This window comes from Heptranchias perlo, chromosome 39, assembly GCF_035084215.1.
Source record: "Heptranchias perlo isolate sHepPer1 chromosome 39, sHepPer1.hap1, whole genome shotgun sequence".
In the NCBI taxonomy this organism is placed as follows: domain Eukaryota; kingdom Metazoa; phylum Chordata; class Chondrichthyes; order Hexanchiformes; family Hexanchidae; genus Heptranchias; species Heptranchias perlo.
This window is the reverse complement of record NC_090363.1, coordinates 6,456,527-6,476,484: the sequence shown is the minus strand read 5'-3', so window position 1 is coordinate 6,476,484 and position 19,958 is coordinate 6,456,527. Positions and strand designations below refer to the sequence as shown.

The following is a 19,958-nucleotide window of genomic DNA, read 5'->3' as shown; positions in this document are numbered from 1 at the left end:
AGGACAGAAAGTGCTGGAAATGCATAGCTGGTCAGTCAGCATCTGAAAGAGAGAAAAACAAATTAAGGTTTTGTGCGGGATCTTTCATGAAGGGATGAAGTTTAAGCCAATATCTTTGTCCTTCAGATGCTAACTGACTCTTTCAGATTTCCAGCATTCAATCTTTTACTTTCTACCATTCTTATCGCTAAAAGACCCCAAAGTTCCCACATAGCTGTCTTGCATGAAACTGTTGATTTACTAATTCGCACTTTTTGGACATGTTCCTCCAATCTGTTGCTCATCCTCTCACACCTTTGGAAACAACCTTATAATTACCTGATAGGGCAAACTCAATGAATCACTCCTCGGATCTACTGTTTGAACTCCTATCTGGATCACCCAGTTTACACCTTACCCTTGGTTGAAGTTGAAGAGGTGTTATAACAGAATAACTTCACATTATCTCGAGCCGTGTACTCTTCATCCATTTGGTCCTTAAACTTACAAAAGATTCTTAGCAGTGTTATTTTACGATTCATGTTTACCTCTGATTATTGCTTGTTGTTTATTAATATGAGCCAGTCAGATATCTTCTTAGTCTGAAGTTCAGCAAGACTTTGAGTGTTTACGGTGAAAATTCAACTGTGCAGGCGTAACCCACAAGTTGGTGAGACTTCTTTGGATGGGCAGGACGTTTTATGGTGTCATTAAGTTACCACACCCAACTTCTGCATTCTGATTGGCTCGTTATTCTACTGGACCACCAATCCTACAGCATTGCCCCCTTCGCTGTTACTCTTTGGGCTGAAATCTGAACTTTAATTTTATGTGGTGGATAATTAAGGCAACATTTTTAACCAAACTCCCGGGAAACTGACGAGTATTTTACTCTCCATCGAAGTTAAAATCACAGGTTTGAGAGTGGCACGTAATCACACTTGGCAGTTTCAAGAGGCTATATTAGAATACCAGGGACAATGCGTTCCACTGTACTTTTTAGCAAAATCATAGGCGTTACTGAGTAGATTACCACACTCATAGGAACATAGGAACAGGAGTAGGCCATTCAGCCCCTCGTGCCTGCTCCGCCATTTGATAAGATCATGGCTGATCTGTGATCTAACTCCATATACCTGCCTTTGGCCCATATCCCTTAATGCCTTTGGTTGCCAAAAAGCTATCTATCTCACATTTAAATTTATAAATTGAGCTAGTATCAATTGCCGTTTGTGGAAGAGAGTTCCAAACTTCTACAACCCTTTGTGTGTAGAAATGTTTTCTAATCTCACTCCTGAAAGGTCTGGCTCTAATTTTTAGACTGTGCCCCCTACTCCTAGAATCCCCAACCAGCGGAAATAGTTTCTCTCTATCCACCCTATCTGTTCCCCTTAATATCTTATAAACTTCGATCAGATCACCCCTTAACCTTCTAAACTCTAGAGAATACAACCCCAATTTGTGTAACCTCTCCTCGTAACTTAACCCTTGAAGTCCGGGTATCATTCTATTTTGGGAGGCGGATTAAAAATCCAGCAGACTCCTAGGATGAAGGTCCACTCTCCCTCCACCTCTATCATGGCTGTAGCGGTCCTTTGCCAAGAGTGGGCATGGGCGGTTAAAACCCAGTTCCTACGGAGGGTGGGTCAACAGAACAAGCTACCCACAACTTATTGCAAATGGACTCACCCAGAGACGCCACACGGACGGTTCATTGTCAGGAACGGAGATGCTGCACTTGTGCATTAGTAGACACACATCTGAGCTTGCAGCTAAAGCACCCGAACTGGCCTATTTGGTTCTCATCTTAGCTATCTAAAATGGGAAACTGCTTTATTTGACAGCGCTAACACTTTTGGGCACGATAAGTGCAAAAATTCACCAAAACACTTATATATTACAAATCACACACTGATGTACAGAGCTCAGTTTAATTAGAAGCACAGATAGCTGTTACATCTTTAATGTTAGCAAAGAGAAAGATTTGCATGCCTTTCAAGTCCGCGGGGCGTCCCTAAGCGGCCACTTTACGGCCGCTTCATTGGCTGCAAAGTGCTTTTGGACGTCCTGAGGTCGTGAAAGGTGCTATATAAAAATTCTTTCCTTCTTTGCTTTACAAAAGGACAGAAAATAAAACTGGAACTGCATTAGAAGGATTGACAACATTACACATTTGCTACTGCACTTCTGTGTACACAGTAGAAGATGGGCCTTTAGACAGATTTTTGTCTTTGCGATCGTCATTCGCCACCCAAGGGCACTGGTCGGAATCTGCTCCATTTTCCTGCTTAAATTATGAAGATACAAAAGTATATTACATTCAACTGGGTTAAACAGTACATCCTGAACACTGGTAAAGACTAGAGTGTCCCACTTAAATATCAGTGTATAACTATCAAATATAAGGAGTCTTACAACACCAGGTTATAGTCCTGTTGTTATAAAATAACAGTTATAAAATAACAGTTATAAAATAACAGTTATAAAACTGTTGGACTATAACCTGGTGTTGTAAGACTCCTTACTTTTGTCCACCCCAGTCCATCACCGGCATCTCCACATTATAACTATCAAGGTTAACGCAGTGCATCAAATAGTTTATTTTAATCACAAACTTCAACAGCAGGTCGATAATTGATTCTTTATTGTAATCATGGTCGTACAGGCAGGTCTGCTGTGTTCCAGAGGACTGTTGATGATTTATCAGCCAGGCTGGCTCATCAATGGGACCCGAAGGGGCAGACCTGTCACATAACAGTGAAGAATCTTTCCCGCTTCTGCACCAGGTAACCCTGTAAGCTAATACCTTAATATCCGTTTTTAAAATTCATTCTCGGGATGTGGGCGTCGCTGGCAAGCCGAGAATTTAATGCCCATTCCCTAGTTTCCCCAACTGAGTGGTTTGGTCGGCCACTTCAGAGAGAAGTTAAAAGTCAACCCCATTGGTGTGGGACTGGAGTCACATATAGGCCCAGACTGGGTAAGGACGGTAGGTTTCCTTCCCTAAAGGACATTAGTGAACCAGTTGGGTTATTATGACAATCTGATAACTTCATGGTCATTTTATGCTGAAACCAGCTTTTTATTTCCAGATTTTTTTCAACTGAATTCAAATTCCGCAACTGCTGTGGTGGGTCATTCTCTGGATTATTAGTCCAGGCATCTAGATTACTAGTCTAGTAACATAACCACTACACTACTGCACTCTTGTTTAGCCAGGATCACCTTACCAGGGACAATGCGTTCCATTCTACTTTTTAGCAAAATCATCGGCGTTACTGAGTGTTGCAGTAGATTGCCACACTCATAGGAACATAGGAACAGGAGTAGGCCATTCAGCCCCTCGTAGTGGAAATTGCTTTGCCCTTTCTTTGAACTAGCTAAACACCAGCAGTAGCCCTGTGGCCTTAGCCCTGCCAATCTGCACCTAAGCTCTCTCGATGTAGATAAGGGGAGAGCAAAGACCACAGCTAAGGTCCTATATCACTCTATCTGTGTGTATTTCTCAGGAGTTTGAATTTCCCAGTAGCTCGGTATACTCTGTATCAGGCATCTAGCTGACCAAAAAAAACTACTGCTATATTGGCCCATGTTCAATTGTAAGGGTGTGGTGATATTAATCATGCATATTTATGAAAGATAATTTCATTTTAAAGAGACCTTGTAAATGTAACATGGTCACAAGATAGGTTTAGATGAAAAACTCTCTACAGTCCTTTTGAGCTCATCCTTCCTTAATATCAATCTAGCGCCTTCCCATTACAGAATCCAGCTGTTTCCTAAATGAACCCGGCAAAACCCTTCCTAGCCACATGTTCCAGCTGCTGTTTACTGCCTTGTGCAGAAATACTTCCTGTCAATTAGACACTAACCTTTAACTTGAATTGGTTCGATTTTCATTGACTTACATTTAGCATAAATGAAGAGAACAAACATTGCTTTCTTACCGGATTCACTAACATGCCTTGAGGATTAAGGTCATGTCTCGCTGTAAATTAAATGACAGAGAGAGAGAAGTGCATGTAAATCGTATAACATTTCAACCCCACACAAAAAAAAATCTGATAATATTCGTTTCATATCCTGATTCATTTAGCATTGCAGAGATATAATGAAAATAAAATTGCCATTTTAAAGAACGGGCGAAAAGCTTGATTCAGCTCCCTCGCTGTAAAAGTGTTCACGAAAGTCCATCTGATCGGTATCCCGAGCGAAACTGTGAAAGATAATTGTTCATAAAGAACGCTAATGATTCGGTTAAAAGTACCGACCAGAGGAAATTTCCACGAACTAATTTGCAATATTGCAACCCAAAATGCTGTTAGCAATGGAACAGCTTAGCAAATAGATTAAATACCAGGAGAGAAAAGGCAAGTGCATAACAAGACTGAACAGTGGATAAAAATTGACGTTCATTTGTACACAGAGTGAAACATCGAAGCACATTACTAGATGCAAATAATATTTGAACAAAATCTTAGATGTTGCCAGGGTGAGGAATGTCAATGCTGGACAATCCGTTTTTGAAATTGGACAATTTTAACCTAACCCAGCCGTCGAAAAACTGACGGGATCGGGTACAATGATCGTTTTACACCCAGATCGATTTTACTCTGTATTGAATGTAATATTGGACGGGCTGTAAAACCGATGTTCCTCCGAATCCCCTGGATTTCCAGGCCTAGTGAATTAGTTAAAACTCCCGTGTCAAAATCGAGTGTTCCCAACTTGGGTGAGTCACACACAAACAAAAGTTCTCTTAACACTGCAGGTAGGTAAAACATGAATTGAATGCAGATCAAAGCTCTTTGCATGCAGCCTATGAACATTTTCTGTCCCCTATATTATAACAAAAAACTTAAAGCGATTTAGGATAAATAAAATCAGTATTTCATTTAGATAGCAAGCTTACTTCAACAGCACCTATTGCAACCTCTACCACCAAGAAGGACAAAGGAGATTTAATAGAATTGTTCAAAATTATGAAGGGTTTTGATAAAGTAAATGAGGAGAATCAGTTCCACTGATGGGTGGCTTGCTAACCAGAGGACACAGATTTAAGGTAATTGGCAAAAGAACCAGAGGGGGAGATGAGGAGAATTTTTTTTTACGCAGCGAGTTGTTATGATCTGGAACGCGCTGCCTGAAAGGGCGGTGGAAGCAGATTCAATAGTAACTTTCAAAAGGGAATTGGATAAATACTTGAAGGGGGGAAATTTGCAGGGCTGTGGGGAAAGAGAGGGGAGTGGGACTAATTGAAGAGCTCTTTCAAAGAGCCGGCACAGGCACGACGGGCCGAACGGCCTCCATTTGTGCTGTATGATTCTATGACAGCAGCAAGATCATGACAACAGAACCGCCTCTGCTCCAACTCCAAGGGTGACATTGTCCTCACTTGGACGTATCCTTTCATATGCGGCTGAGTCAAAATCCTGAAATTGGCTATCTAGAACCATCCTGAGAGCACTATCGCCACAAGGACTGCAGCGGTGCAAGAAAAACGTCCACCATTACCTTCTCATTGCAACTATGGATGGGCAATAAATGTGTCCTCGCCACCCTCACCTACATCCAGAAAACAATTGAAAGAAAGCAAACAAAGGAATTTCGTAGAATGTGTTAATGAGTTATATGCTAATATCACACTACACAATCTCACCCGTAAGTGTCCTTTAACATAACTCTCCATAGCCCAGCTCTTTCATTTCTGGCTCCAGCTGTTTTGTGACCTCTCTGAGTGAGACTGGCGACTAGTGCCAATTTGTGCCAAATTACATGCTGTTTTGTGTCCTGGAGGTATTAAGGCCTTAAGGGATATGGGCCAAAGGCAGGTATATGGAGTTAGATCACAGATCAGCCATGATCTTATCAAATGGCGGAGCAGGCACGAGGGGCTGAATGACCTCCTCCTGTTCCTATGTTCCTAATCCCGTGAATTTAGAAAGATGATAAAAGGTCTCGGGTACTTACAGCGAGAAAAGTCACATCCAATTAGTAACCGTTTGACTCAAACTCAGGAGGTTAAAGGACAAAGTTCAAAGAGAATAAAGCACCCAGTTCCCCCAGAGGACACCATTATTTACCTATTACATTAAGCTCGTCATATTCGTAATCATGCCTGCAAAAAGAAGGGGGAAATTTTAAATGGCATCAGAATAAAATGCACATCAAGAAAGTAGTTCCAATTTAATAGCTTCTTAACTCTTAGCAAATTGGATTTATTTTGCCAAAACACTGATTCTAATGGGTCATTATTTACAAATGCTGGTTTAAGACTGGTACCATTATGAGGCAAGACCCCAGTTATACTGCCTAAATCTGCGCAGGGGAAATAAACGTATTTGTACTTTCCTGCATTCGTCAGCAGTGTTCAGGTTATAACACAGAAACCAGCTGGTCCTTTAATTGCCCTGATAACATTAAAAATATATTTTGAATGAATCTTGAAAAGTTTCCAAGTCGTTAATTTTTAGACTTCTATTTGCATGGAAACTAGTTATACTGCAGCAGGTGTGAGACTGGAGAGGTGTAAAATGACTTTCCAGGGCTGGCCTTACAACAGTTACTTAGATTCAATTCAGGCATCTTTGCACCAAATTTGCACAACAGCTTGTTGCTTGGCTTTCAGTCAAACTGTGCAGCATAAATTAACCAAAAGCCAAAAACTATATTTTAGCCAAGAAATTACTGTCGGTGATATTCGAGAATATATGCTAACCGTGTTAGTATGGCTTTCCTCTATCGGTTATTTTAACACAGATATTAACCCTTTTATTTACTTTTTTAAACAGAAAAGGTGGTAGATTTGTGGAATTGGGTATCAGGAAATTCTACTGAAAGGAATAGCATAAGGCGAATTTCTGGAGTGATAAGGGACTACGCGATAATATGAGATGATGAGCAAGTCGAGATGAATTAAAAAGAGACAGGCTTTTTGAGCCAATGGCCTTTGCATGTTTGTAAAATAATGTCCTAACTGTGCTACAAGGATAGACTGACGGGATTGAGGTTAGGATGTTTTGCTAAAATAAGAAGGCTACATGGATTTGGTCGGACTTTTCAGTCAAGGGAGCAGGTAAAGTTCCCAAATTATTTGAACTGAATCAAGAATGGAAGACAGCACGATACAATTTAAATTGGTGAAAACTGTTTAGATGGATTTTAAGAGCTTGAGAGAAATTGGCACTATCCAGTGACATGAACCCAGAGTATAATTCTTTGCGATGCAGGCCAGGTACAGATTTGATCTACGGTTTGCATATACAAGAATGAAATGTGGTTTCTTTTCATTCCCCTATCTCCTAAAGATAGTTACTTTTCTAAAGATGTCGGCTGCCCTCGTGTACTTTGCCTATATAGTGACTATCAACTTCTCTACTGGACTGTGGATAACACCACAGCCCCGCCTGATCTGTATACTTACACTATCCAGCGGGGGTCAGTGTGATTGTGATCAGGAGCACTAACCCTGTCTGATTCCTAACTCGCCAGCTCCAGGCCTTATAAGACTCCCTATACTCCCTACCCCACCTGGGACGAGCTAGCTCAGCACAGGCCAGGGGTACGACCTGCACAGGCCAGGGGTACGACCTGCACAGGCCAGGGGTACGACCTGCACCTTCCAAGACACCGGTAGTGTATCTATCCACTGTTAATGAATGGTCGAAGTCATCTCAATTTCTTTTAATCCCACAGAAAAACGTTTATTTTTACAGTTGCCAGAAGTCATGAGATTATGATGCATCACTAATGAATCGCTGGGAAACTGACTTCACGACAACAACTCGTGGCCAGCACCTGCCATTACATCATGCTAGTAAACAGCAGAAATTGATGCGAAATGTCACAGAAATTTACAAACATAAGTGATGACGCACAAGTGTGGCCAAAAATCTCGACAACAGGAAATGAGGTTTTGGACAGGAAGTGTTTTTTAATGATATATAAAGGAGCAGAGCTTCTTAACTCGTTAACTATGATGTTTAGTGTACTGTGGAACTGGAAGAATAAAGATCTCTTTCTGTCCCGTTAGCGGCTGAGCTTTCAAAAAAACATACTGTTATAAACAGAAACTGAAATTAGATTCAGTACGTTAAGAGAAATTCCTGACTCACTCTGAATCACAATATTCCACAATCAAATTCAGTGAAGGTCGTTTTTTCAAATAACTTTTCTGTAGCGATGCGTATTGTATACTGCCTGTTGCAGTTTTCTGTTTGAATGGAAAGATTAGATTAGACTAGATTAGACAGACATGACGTACCCTTCACAAATCCACGCTGGACTCACTTTGATTAGCTGATACTCTTCCAAGTGCTCAGTCACGCTGCCTCTTTAAATTAGGATTAAGAAGGGAAGTCACCCAAAATGTAATAGACTTGGAGATAAAGTTACCAGGATATGCCATTAAAGTAGAAAGCATATAGGAACTCAAAAACAACTGAATGTGTTTCTGTAGAGTCAGGGAAAGGATTGGGGGATATGGTGGATAGGTTTGCTGGGCCTTGTAGCTCTTTCCTGTTCTTAACAAAATCTCACAGTCTTAAAAATAAATATGCTGAAATGTTCCATTATAGCAATCGACATCAGTAATTGTTAAACATATTACTCGATGAAATCCATCCATACTAGACAATTATCAGGCCATGTTCCACAAAGATGCATTGTGCTGCATGACCTGTTACTACTGCAGAAAACCTTGATGTGTGATTTGGAAAAAGTGCATTTGATTGGCTTCCGACAAGCTGTGATTTTGAAAGTGCAGTTTGATCAGAAGCAACTTGGATTAAAAACACACGTGTGTGTTAACGGCGAGAATTCTGCCTCGAAATGTATTAAAATCAAAAGGTTTTATTTCACTCAGTTTATCATACACTGCACACCATACTGCTGCTTACCCGATTTTGTGAGTTGATTGGAGTGCTTTCGGCATCTATAACTGCAAAACACAACGGATGAGAAAATGTCAATGCATTTCAATACAATAAGGCATAAGATAGATAGATAGATAGATGGATGTATACATCAGTCATGATCTAACTGACTGGTAGAACAGGCTCGAGGGGTTAAATGGCCAACTCGTGTTCTTGTATTTGTATAACACCCTATCATGCCTCTCAGGATGTCCTAAAGCATTTCACGTAGAATTAATTACTTTGAAGTGCAGACACTATTGTTATGGAAGTGAAAAAACAGCAAGGTCCCAGAAACAGTAATAAGATACATGTCCAATTAAATGTTTTCTGTGTGTGTGTGTGTGTGTGTTTCATTGAATCACTTTGGTTAGAATGATGAAATAACGTCTTGCTGTTCTTCAAACATTCATAATCTGGATAAGCAGGCAGAGCTTTGTTGTAATATCCTGCAAAGGATGCAAGCTCTGCCAATGCAGCAGTCCCTCACTTCTGCACGAAGCCTAGATTATCTATTGAAGTCCTAGAGTAGAACTTGAACCTGCAACCTTTTGACTCATAGAGCAAGAGTGCGACCAACTGAGTCAATATAGAGCTCAGGAAAGCACCTCCTGTGTACCATTTTCATTTCCCACACCAGCCATTTATCTGGGGGTGCTTGGGGGAGGGATGTCAATTTAGTAGCAGATTATGAGTAATTTTCTGCTGTGGGCCAGGCACACTAGAGATTGAATTGAGGCTCTCAAGACTCATTTCACATATCACATCTAGAACAACAGTCAGGAAAATGTCTCATCTGTTTGAGCTGGGCTCAAATAAAGATAAAACGATAACATGTAAACTCGGTGCCTCACCAGGTCCACGCTGTCCTTATTCATGACACTGGAGTAGAACCTGATCATGTCATTGGTACTTGAGAATCTATAAAGGATATTTGTTTCCAGATAGTCTCCCAAAAGCTGATTTGAAAAATAAAGGTAATGTGATGAGGAAAGTTGGAGAGGCATGGGACAGTATACAGAAGTGTATACTTGCAATAGTTCCAATGAACACCAGGGTCAAACAGCTTAATTTATTCTGCTTGAATTACTTGCCTGTCATGTTATCTACCGAATGGTCGAATGTCGTTAGGCTGTGGAAGAAAAATGGGAAAGAATGTCACAAACATAGAAGGGAAATCAATCAAACTCAATTCCACTTTAATTTTTGTACTGCTGGCTTAATATTAGAGTGGAGGGTCTAAGTCTAAGACCGCAAAATCACTTAGCAATCAGGGCCCCCTTTTCCAGAGGCTTACGCACCAAGTCGCCAAATATCACAAGGACCACAGCACACTCCCATAGAATGATGGGCAGGCCAATACGAGAGGGAACTTATTCACTCCAGGTACCACAAGAGTAGCGACCAAACTCAAAGGCACGTCTAGATAGCAAGGTAGCTTGTCTATCTTTGCCCAATGACCCCATCCTCCGTGGCCACCTGCAACAAAAGACTTTATTCCTGAACAGCTTAACACGAATATACCAACGGCTGCAATGGCGCCGACAAACTCATCGGAGACAATTTTAACCAAACCCGCCCGCGGGGAAACTGACAGGATCAGGTGCAACACTGGTTTCGCACCCCGACTGAAGCCAATGGGGAGTAATGTGGGCGGGGTGCAAACCCTATCTCAGTTAAGTTGTGAAGTGAGTCGACACCTAATGCAGCAAAGGCCGAGCGTGGGGTTTGTTTCAGAAGGAATAGGGACACGTTCTGTTGGAAGATTAGACAATTCCTGAAAACGTGCGACGCAACTGCCCTATTGGTCTTGCTGTTACGGCGACAGAACTTAGATCTGTAGCAAGGGTTGGAACGTGGCTCCGATTAGGGCCATGCGGTCACGTTGAGGTGGATTGAACGTCTCAGAACATCTAATAATGTAAACGTGTATGAGAGCTCTGTTATACTGTCACTTTCATGTTGACATGAAATAATTTTTGGATTTGCGCCGATGCACAAGTGCCAGTATAACTCCTGTCAGATCCGGGTTTGAATCCAGAGCACAAAGCCAAGTGGTGTAAGATAAACACCAGGGCTTATTCTCAAATTGTTGTAATATAATGGCATCGGTGCCAAATCGTATTTTGTCAGTGCCCTGTACGTCCATTGGATGCCCAATTAAATTGAATGTTATGAGATAGTGAATTCTGCTGCTCTCTCCTAAGTTTAAAAGTCAGTTGCTAGGGAGATGCACGAACTTCATCGTCGCTGACCTCAGTGTTACTGTGGGGTTCAAAACGCCTTTAACAAAAGACATTTGAAGGAAAGGGTTAATTGTACTCCTTCTAAACAGAGACATTTGAAAACCTGCAAACACAGTAATGTAGTAAATTTTCGTTCTTGCAGATCCTGTTTTCCCTCATTGACGCTGATGCCATTGGAAGAGTGTGAGTTTCGGGATCGGGGACATGGTACTGCGATAGATGTCTAGCTTATTAAATAAATAAGCTAGATGGATAATATTGAGTTTAAAGTGTTGACAGACTTTCAAAGCACGTAGGCTTTAGGAAACACAGCAGGGGATAATGTAAGAAAAGTCATACATCAAAGGCTTCGGATCGGGAAAGCAATGATAGGTGTGAAAAGGCATTGGCCCTTTCAGTCCTACCTGGTAGTCTGTTCAAAGAGCTGGGAGCTGTGAAACATCAAGTGGTATTGCATCCGGCATATGGTCAAATGGTGTAAGAAATGGATTTGAAACCACTGAAGCAATCAAAATGGGAGATATCAGGACCATTAAGGATAACTGTGTATAGGCATCAAAGGGGCTATCTCTACATGAAAGGCCATCAACAGAGATAGTAAAGGAGCCTTTTACATTCCCTGGTTCGAGCACATCTACATCAAAAGGATCTCCGGTCACATGAGCAAAGCCTAAACTGTCAATCATTGAGGTATGTTAACGATTGAGGCATAGCAACAGGGAGTGATTGGACAGAAAGAATGGCACTCCCCAATCCTACGTCCTATTGGTAAAAAGCAATATAAAAAGACTTTGTGAGACGAACAGCCTCTTCACCACCTGACAGCCACAAGGAACGCACACTGTGCAGTTGAACATCACGCAAGAAGAGGAGGACTTCGTGGACTGAAGAGCTGAACAACCTTCAGACCCGATGAGCAAAAGCCTTGGTTTAAAGGTTGTAAATGTATTATTGATTTGTCTGGTGTGTGTTTGATTTGTTAAGTCATTACATAATAACGTTGCGAATTATTAAGTGTATAATGGGATTTTATAGAGATCTATGAACGATAACATCATTAAATAATTCCTTTTGATTGACGAAACGACTGTGTGAGGGTGACTTTCTTTGCTTGACTATTCGTCCAGTATCCAAGAATCACAGGAAATAAGGACCTCCCTACACTACCCAAAGCAAAACGTAGATGGCAGCACAACTTGGTTCTGTTGGCTGTGCATGGCACTCCATAGGTATTGGCGGGGGTCCAATAACTGCAGGCTAACTGTAACCTTAATGGTTGGTTGATTAGAACGTACCTTTCCATAGGGATGTAGATCGATTGGTCTTCTTGGTTTAATTCCTTTAGAACAAAAATTAAGCTGTATCAGTGATAACTTTACTTGCATTAAAGTTTTATATAGCTACACAAAGTGAAATATATTCCTTACCATGCACAGAGGGTCAGATGCAAGTAGAATCCCGTCTTCATTCTGTCATAAAATAAAACATTTATCCACTGAAATAAATATTTATATATACCATGAAATCCCCATATATTACAGGAAAGGTTTCTGTCTCATTTTACAGCTGAAAATACAATTTTGCCAAATAGCAATGCACCACACTAGTGGAAGCTTTCGTCTGGTTGCTAAGGGCTAATGACTTCGAAAAAATAGTAGGAATGTTCAATATTTTGAGCACAGGCACTCCGAATGAATGTGTTGGCAATTTTACTAAAATTAGTCATGAAAGTGTCGAAAACTTAAACTTAATATTACTTATTATATACAATGCATTAACTCCCAAACACTTAATTCAGACAAGCGAGAATTTATTAAGAAACTTATACAAGTGGACGAGTACCCCAAACAATGGTTGGGGCTACGTCTTCGCTGAGTTCAAGAAACAGCTCACGTTTATACAGTTCAGTAACGACGCCCACCTGTCATAGAATATGGGCATACACGTACATTCTTCATTGGTTCAGGTAGTTAGTCAATCAAAAATAGGGAACCCACCCTCTGGTTCCCATGGCCGTCTCGATATTTTGGACACAGGCCTGGGAAAGTGCTTTTACCTAAGAAACTGTCTTTATTATCAGTAAATTTGTAGCTAGTCTCAAGGCTATATGGTCATTCATTTCTGTTAGTCAGACAGTTATCAGCACGTGAAAGCTCAAAGTAATTACACAATTGTGCTTCTGTGTGTTTTTCGTGAGAAACTATTATGTGAGCTTTAAATTGAATTAGCTGGTCAGTTAATATGTCAAATATCCATCATGCATTTCTACATTCGTGGGTTAGGTGTATTAGAGAGAGTTAATATGGTCAGGTATCTCTTTATGCATTTCCACAAAAGGAAATCGTCCCACTATGCTTACCATGTAACCAACACACTGGGGGCCAAAGAAATCTTCCCACTATGTTTACCTTGTTACTAACACATTGGGATTAAAGGAAATCTTCTCACTATTTTTAACACGTAACCAACACATTGGGACTAAAAGGCTTTGAACACCACGGGCCATCTCTCCAGAGATTAAGCCGATCTTCCGCCGAAGTTAAGACGGGAGACCATGAGAACCCCACGGAAACTCTCCCAATTACAGAATTTCCTTGAGGCTCTCTCGATCTCCTGTCATGACGTTCGCAGAAGATCGGGAGAAACCCCCTTTATTTTAAAACACAACACGTAAACATAACTCTCTCCTTATATCCTTCCTGTAAAAAAAAATCAACTGGTCACAACGTGAGAGCAAACGACGTTTTATTCCGGATATTCTTTCTAACGCCACGGCCCTTTGTGTTCGATCAGGTTCAGGTTAATTTAAAGATGAATTAGTTAATACTGTCAGCTGTTTGGGAGCTGGAATTGGACACGGTAGTTCCTGTGCTAGTCGACGTTCATCCGGGCAATGTTTGCGGATGAATATTCCTTACATTTTACATGATAGAGAAAGAGAGAACGAGAGAGAGAAAGAAATACTTGCATTTATGTAGCGCCTTTCACGATCTCAGGGCGTGCCAAAGAGTTTTACAGTCAATAAAGTACTTTTAAAGTAGTCACTATTGTAATGTAGAGACACAATTAAACCCTCACCAGTAGCAATTTGCCCAAAATTGCTAACCCTAATGCAGTACAGTTTTACAATCAGCAAAGTAATAGCTGAGGGAGCATTACCCTTCCCACTGTTTGCCAATGAGAGTGTGTTATGGCCCCTGAAAAGAAATGGGAATACAATGGTTGATCGGTGAGAAACTAAAGGACACTCTGTTTCTTACCCTTTTTAATGTATGTTGAGTAATAATATGTTGAGTAGATATATAATACATTCCTGGCCTATAATTTATAGCTGGCGCTCATTTCCAGCAACAGCTCCGTTGTTTCTACGTCCTTATATCTGATTTAAGAATCGTGCAGTTGAAGAGATTTTGCCCAAACACTAATCAGGGAAAGTACGTGATTTATCGCCTTGTTGGTTTACTTACCGGATCTTGCACTCCCGCCGATCGAGAGGAGGACAAACTAGCTGCAAAACAAGTTTTGAGAATATAATTATAAAACAAACAAGCGGGTCTCCCCTGGAGTTGGTGAGCAGAAGGATGCTTTATCATAATAGTCATCAACCAAATATAACAGGTAAAATGTTACAAGTGAGTGTGATGCTTATAGGAAGTGCATGCTATATGCGTGTTTACTGTATTACAAATATATCCTTGAAACTGTTATCCATGCCAGCACTGATACTAGCTTGGCTCAGTTGACAACACTTTCACTTCTTAAATGGTGATGGTTGTGGGTTCGAGACACTCCAGGACTTGAGCATGTAAACTCTTCCTGGCATTTCAGTACAGTACTGAAGGAGTGCTACATTGTCAGAGGTGCCTCATTCAGTGAGATGTTAATTGTAAACAATTTTACAACACCAAGTTATAGTCCAGCAATTTTATTTTAAATTCACAAGCTTTCGGAGGCTTCCTCCTTCCTCAGGTGAACGTTCACCTGAGGAAGGAGGAAGCCTCCGAAAGCTTGTGAATTTAAAATAAAATTGCTGGACTATAACTTGGTGTTGTAAAATTGTTTACAATTGTCAACCCCAGTCCATCACCGGCATCTCCACATCAGTGAGATGTTAAACAGAGGCCTGTTCGGGTGCACAAAAGATCCCACTGCATTATTCAAAGAAGAGCAGGCTGTTCTCCCAGTTCTCTGGTCAACAATCTTCCTATAAGCAGCCCCATCAATAACCAGTTTAGTGGTTATTGCTGTTTGTGGCACCTTGCAGTGTGCAAAGTGGATGGCACTTAATCCATTGGTTGTCAGATGCTTTGGGAGGTCCACCAGTCGAAGATAATGTGCTATATAAATGGACGTGTTTTTTTTTAATTAAGTTTCATTGTAAACCTTGCATTTTAAGAAATGCTTTCAGCAGATAATGTTTGGCAAAGCAACTGACCGCATTTTACAAAAACAAAGTGAATTATACATTTCAAAAAAGGCAATTGGGGGAACAATTTTAAATTAACCCGCCCATTGGAAAGCTGACTGGATTGGATGAAACGTTGGTTTTACACCCTGCCCAATTTAACGCTCCAATCAAGTAAACGGAAAGTAATATTTGGCGTGGGGTAGAATCGCCATTCCACCTGATCCCATGGGATTCTCGCCTGGCGAGTTAGGTTAAAATTACCCCCAAAATCCGAACCACTGAGGCATCCTGGAGTGTCTGACTGAGTTGCTTTAAAACTACAAAAATCCAACTTCAAAAAAATGCTATAAGGCTGTAGTTGCACTCGGTCAATTCAAGTGTAAGTTAAAACTCGAGCGATAATTTAATGTTTTCTCTCATTTGCAGTTGAAACATTGGGGAAAAATAGCCTCGAACTTACAGTCCGTATATGAACACGTAACATATTGTTAACAAATTCCTGTGTCTGTTGTATCAAAAGGAGAAATAGCCCGTGTGAAATAAATGACGAAGATTTATTCTGTTCACTACGTGCAGTAAATAAACACACTCAAAAAGAACGTCTTTCCGATTGCCCGACAAATGGTTTTCCTCAATGTGGGAGGGTGAGATTAGACATGAACATGAACACAAACCAGGCGGTATCATGTGGGTCACCCGTTTTATATATAAAACACACCCAATATTCAGTTGCACAGACTTCAATAGAACTGACTATCTGGTCTGGCTCACAATGGTCAGCAAATCCGATTTCACTTATTTTGTTTCCCCACCCATGTCTAAATTTCGCCCTCAATATCTCTTAAAAGAGCAGACAGAACAATAAGAACATAAGCAATAGGAGCAGGAGTAGGCCATACGGCCCCTCGAGCCTGCTCCGCCATTCAATAAGATCATGGCTGATCTTCGGCCTCAAATCCACTTTCCCGCCCGATCCCCATATCCCTTGATTCCCTTAGAGTTCAAAAATCTATCTCAGTCTTGAATATATTCAATGACTCAGCATCCACAGCCCTCTGGGGTAGAGAATTCCAAAGATTCACAATCCTCTGAGTGAAGAAATTCCTTCTCATTTCAGTCTTAGATGGCCGACCCCTTATCCTGAGACTATGCCCCCTAGTTCTAGACTCGTCAGCCAGGGAAAACAACCTATAATCATCTACCCTGTCAAGCCCCCTCAGAATCTTATATGTTTCAATAAGATTACCTCTCATTCTTCTAAACTCCTGTGAGTATAGGCCCATTCTACTTAATCTATCCAACGCCCAATGTCCCAGGTATTCATACACTGATATCACAAATAGTAATAACTGGGCTCTAATCACTGGTTAGGTCTCAGTTGGAGCATTGTGTCCAATTCTGGGCACCACACTTTAGGAAGGATGTCAAGGCCTTGGAGAGGGGTGCAGGGGAGATTTATTAGAACGGTACCAGGGATGAGAGACTTCAGTTATGTGGCGAGACTGGAGAAGCTGGGGTTGTTCTCCTTAGAGCAGAGAAGGTTAATGGGAGATTTAATCGAGGTGTTCAAAATTATGAGCGGCTTTGATAAAGTAAATAAGGAGAAACTGTTTCCACTCTCAGGAGGGTCGGTAACCAGAGGACACGGATTTAAGGTAATTGGCAAAAGTAGCAGAGGGGAGATGAGGAGAATGTTTTTACACAGCGAGTTGTTCTGATCTGGAATGCACTGCCTGAAAGGGCGGTGGAAGCAGATTCAATAGTAACTTTCAAAAGGGAATTGGATAAATCCTTGAAGGGGGAAAATTACAGGGCTACGGGGAAAGAGCAGGGGAGTGGGACTAATTGGAAAGCCTTTTCAAGGAGGCGGCATGGGCATGAATGGCCTCCTTGTGCACTGTATGATTCTAAAAAATATCCCCATAGAAACTTATATTGTTTGTCCCAGGAATCAAAACCAGCTGTACTTACCCGGCACGTAAGTGACTTCTGGAAAAACAGTTCCTTGTCTGCAGAGCAAGGAAATGAAAGAGGTGAACGGCCTGTGCTGACATGTGTTGACTGCCCATTTCTTATCATATGAATGTATGTTTGCTGACAACTACCCACCTTTGAGCCTGTCGAATGCCTAATGAAAAGGGAGATAAGAAAGAAAAGTGGATTGTGAAATACTTGACATTTCTTCTCTCTTATTTCTTATCATTGCCATTCTTGCCCAGGTAAAAATAGTGAATTCACTTCAAAATAATCCATTGTGTGAAGCGGTTCAACATGTATGAGAGACGTGATAAAGTACTGCATCAATGCATGTTGTTTCTTTTATTCTTTAAAATCTATTTAATTTTAAAATGTATTTCTAGAAAAGAGAAGGCTGAGGGGTGACCTAATAGAAGTCTTGAAAATTTGATAGGGTAGACATTGAGAAGATGTTTCTGCATATGGGGGAAATCCAAAACTAGAGGTCATAAATATAAGATAGTCACTAATAAAACTAATAAGGAATTCAGGAGAAACATCTTTACCCAGAGAGTGGTTAGAATGTGGAACTTGCTACCACATGGAGTAGTTGAGGCGAATAGCATAGATGCATTTAAGGGGAAGCTAGATAAGTACCCAAGAATAGCAGGTTCTGCTGATAGGGTGATATAAAGCAGGGTGATAGAAGGCTCGTGTGCAGCATAAACACCGGCATAAGCCAGTTGGGCTGAATGGCCAGGTACAGAAAATAATCAAAAAGGCTAATGGCCTTTATATCTCGAGGACTAAGGGTAGAAGTTATGCTACAGCTATACAAAGCCCTGGTTAGACCACGCCTGGAGTACTGTGTTCACACCTTAGGAAGGATATATTGGCCTTGGAGGGAGTGCAGCGTAGATTTATCAGAATGATACCTGGATTCCAAGGGTTAATTAACAAGGAGGGGTTGCACAAACTAGGGTTGTGTTCCCAGGAATTTAGAAGATTAAGGGGTGATTTGATCGAAGTTTTCAAGACATTAAGGGAACTAATAAGGTGGCAAGAAAGAAACTATTTCCGCTGGTTGGGGATTCTAGGACTAGGGGACGTAGCATAAAAATTAGATCCAGGACCTTCAGGAGTGAGATTAGAAAACACTTCTACACACAAAGGGTGGTAGAGGTTTGGAACGCTCTTCCGCAAATGGCAGTTGATGCTAGCTCAATTGTTAATTTTAAATCTGAGATTGGTAGATTGTTGTTAACCAAAGGTATTAAGGGATATGGGGCTAAGGCGGGTAAATGGAGTTAGGTCACAGATCAACCATGATCTCATTGAATGGAGGAATAGGCTCGAGGGGCTAAATGACCTACTCCTGTTCCTAAGTTCCTATGTTTCTGTGCTGTAATTTGTACGCAATTATTAATATTCTAAATCAAAGGGAATGTCTTAGGGCTTATCACTATGCAATTGTTCAATAGGTTCTAACTAAATTCCCTAGTCTGCTATTTTGAGGGAGGGGTTAATCTGTTCATTGGACAACTATGCTTTATGTTATGCTAATGGAGAAAACAACTTCACACAAACCCATTAAACCTTCATACACCTGTTTTTGACAGCATAGTGTCAAGCATAAGAAATGTAATATGGACACAGAGCAGAGGGTGTCCAAGCTTTAGTCCTCCTGGTCCACACAGGTGTGTACCACTGCGACTTGGGGAGGGGACTCCCATGTAAAGTCTAAATCCACGACCCATTAATTTGCAATTGTCTCAACTTGCTCCTACGGACAGATGTTGGTGATTAAGGATTTATCCAGCAACCAAACAACAGTAAGTTTTTTTTAAAAATCAGCTCTTTTCAAAAAAAAACTCGAGACCCACCAAACTGAGAAACATCGTAGAAATTCACCTTGCACAGTATCGCATTGGCCGCCTGCTGAACGTCCTGCCCATTTAAGTCGACCTGCACGAGATGGATTTCTGCCCCATTACACACAAAATGGCGTTACGTTTCGTTGGCTACAAAGGTTGCGTTACTGGCTCTCAGGACGAACATGGGGGCAATTTTAACCTAACCCGCCCGTCTGGAAACTGACCGGATTGGGGGGGGGGCAACGCTGGTTTGACATCCCACTCGATTTTACTCTCCATTGAAGCCAACAGGAAGTAATATTGGCCTGGGTCTAAAACTAGCGATCCACCCGATCCCTTGGGACTCCCGCCCAGCGAGTTAGTTTAAAATGACCCTTTTTATTTGTTCGTGTAGGTGACCTTTATTACCCCTCTTTCGTTTCCCTGAGAAGGTGGTGGGCCTTTTCTCGAAGCAGTTGCTGTTATAACTAAGTCGCTCGTACTTGAGACAGCACCAAGTGTCAACTGATGTTACTTGTAGTCCAGGACGCCATGACACATTCCCAACTGGGTTTGTACAAAAATCTCGTAACTTTCAACGCCA

At 41.2% G+C, this 19,958-nt stretch overlaps 2 long non-coding RNA genes across 2 annotated transcripts; both read right to left on the bottom strand.

The window, feature by feature from the left end:
* Positions 1-2,144: 2,144 nt before the first annotated feature.
* LOC137305026 (uncharacterized) lies at positions 2,145-6,097 on the bottom strand. The gene is made up of 3 exons (XR_010958657.1): positions 6,063-6,097; positions 3,927-3,967; positions 2,145-2,266 (listed from the first exon to the last, which is right to left on the bottom strand). It is a non-coding gene; the product is annotated as an uncharacterized lncRNA (long non-coding RNA).
* A 6,344-nt stretch (positions 6,098-12,441) lies between these two features.
* LOC137304864 (uncharacterized) lies at positions 12,442-14,643 on the bottom strand. The gene is made up of 3 exons (XR_010958648.1): positions 14,605-14,643; positions 12,565-12,606; positions 12,442-12,476 (listed from the first exon to the last, which is right to left on the bottom strand). It is a non-coding gene; the product is annotated as an uncharacterized lncRNA (long non-coding RNA).
* Positions 14,644-19,958: the final 5,315 nt, after the last annotated feature.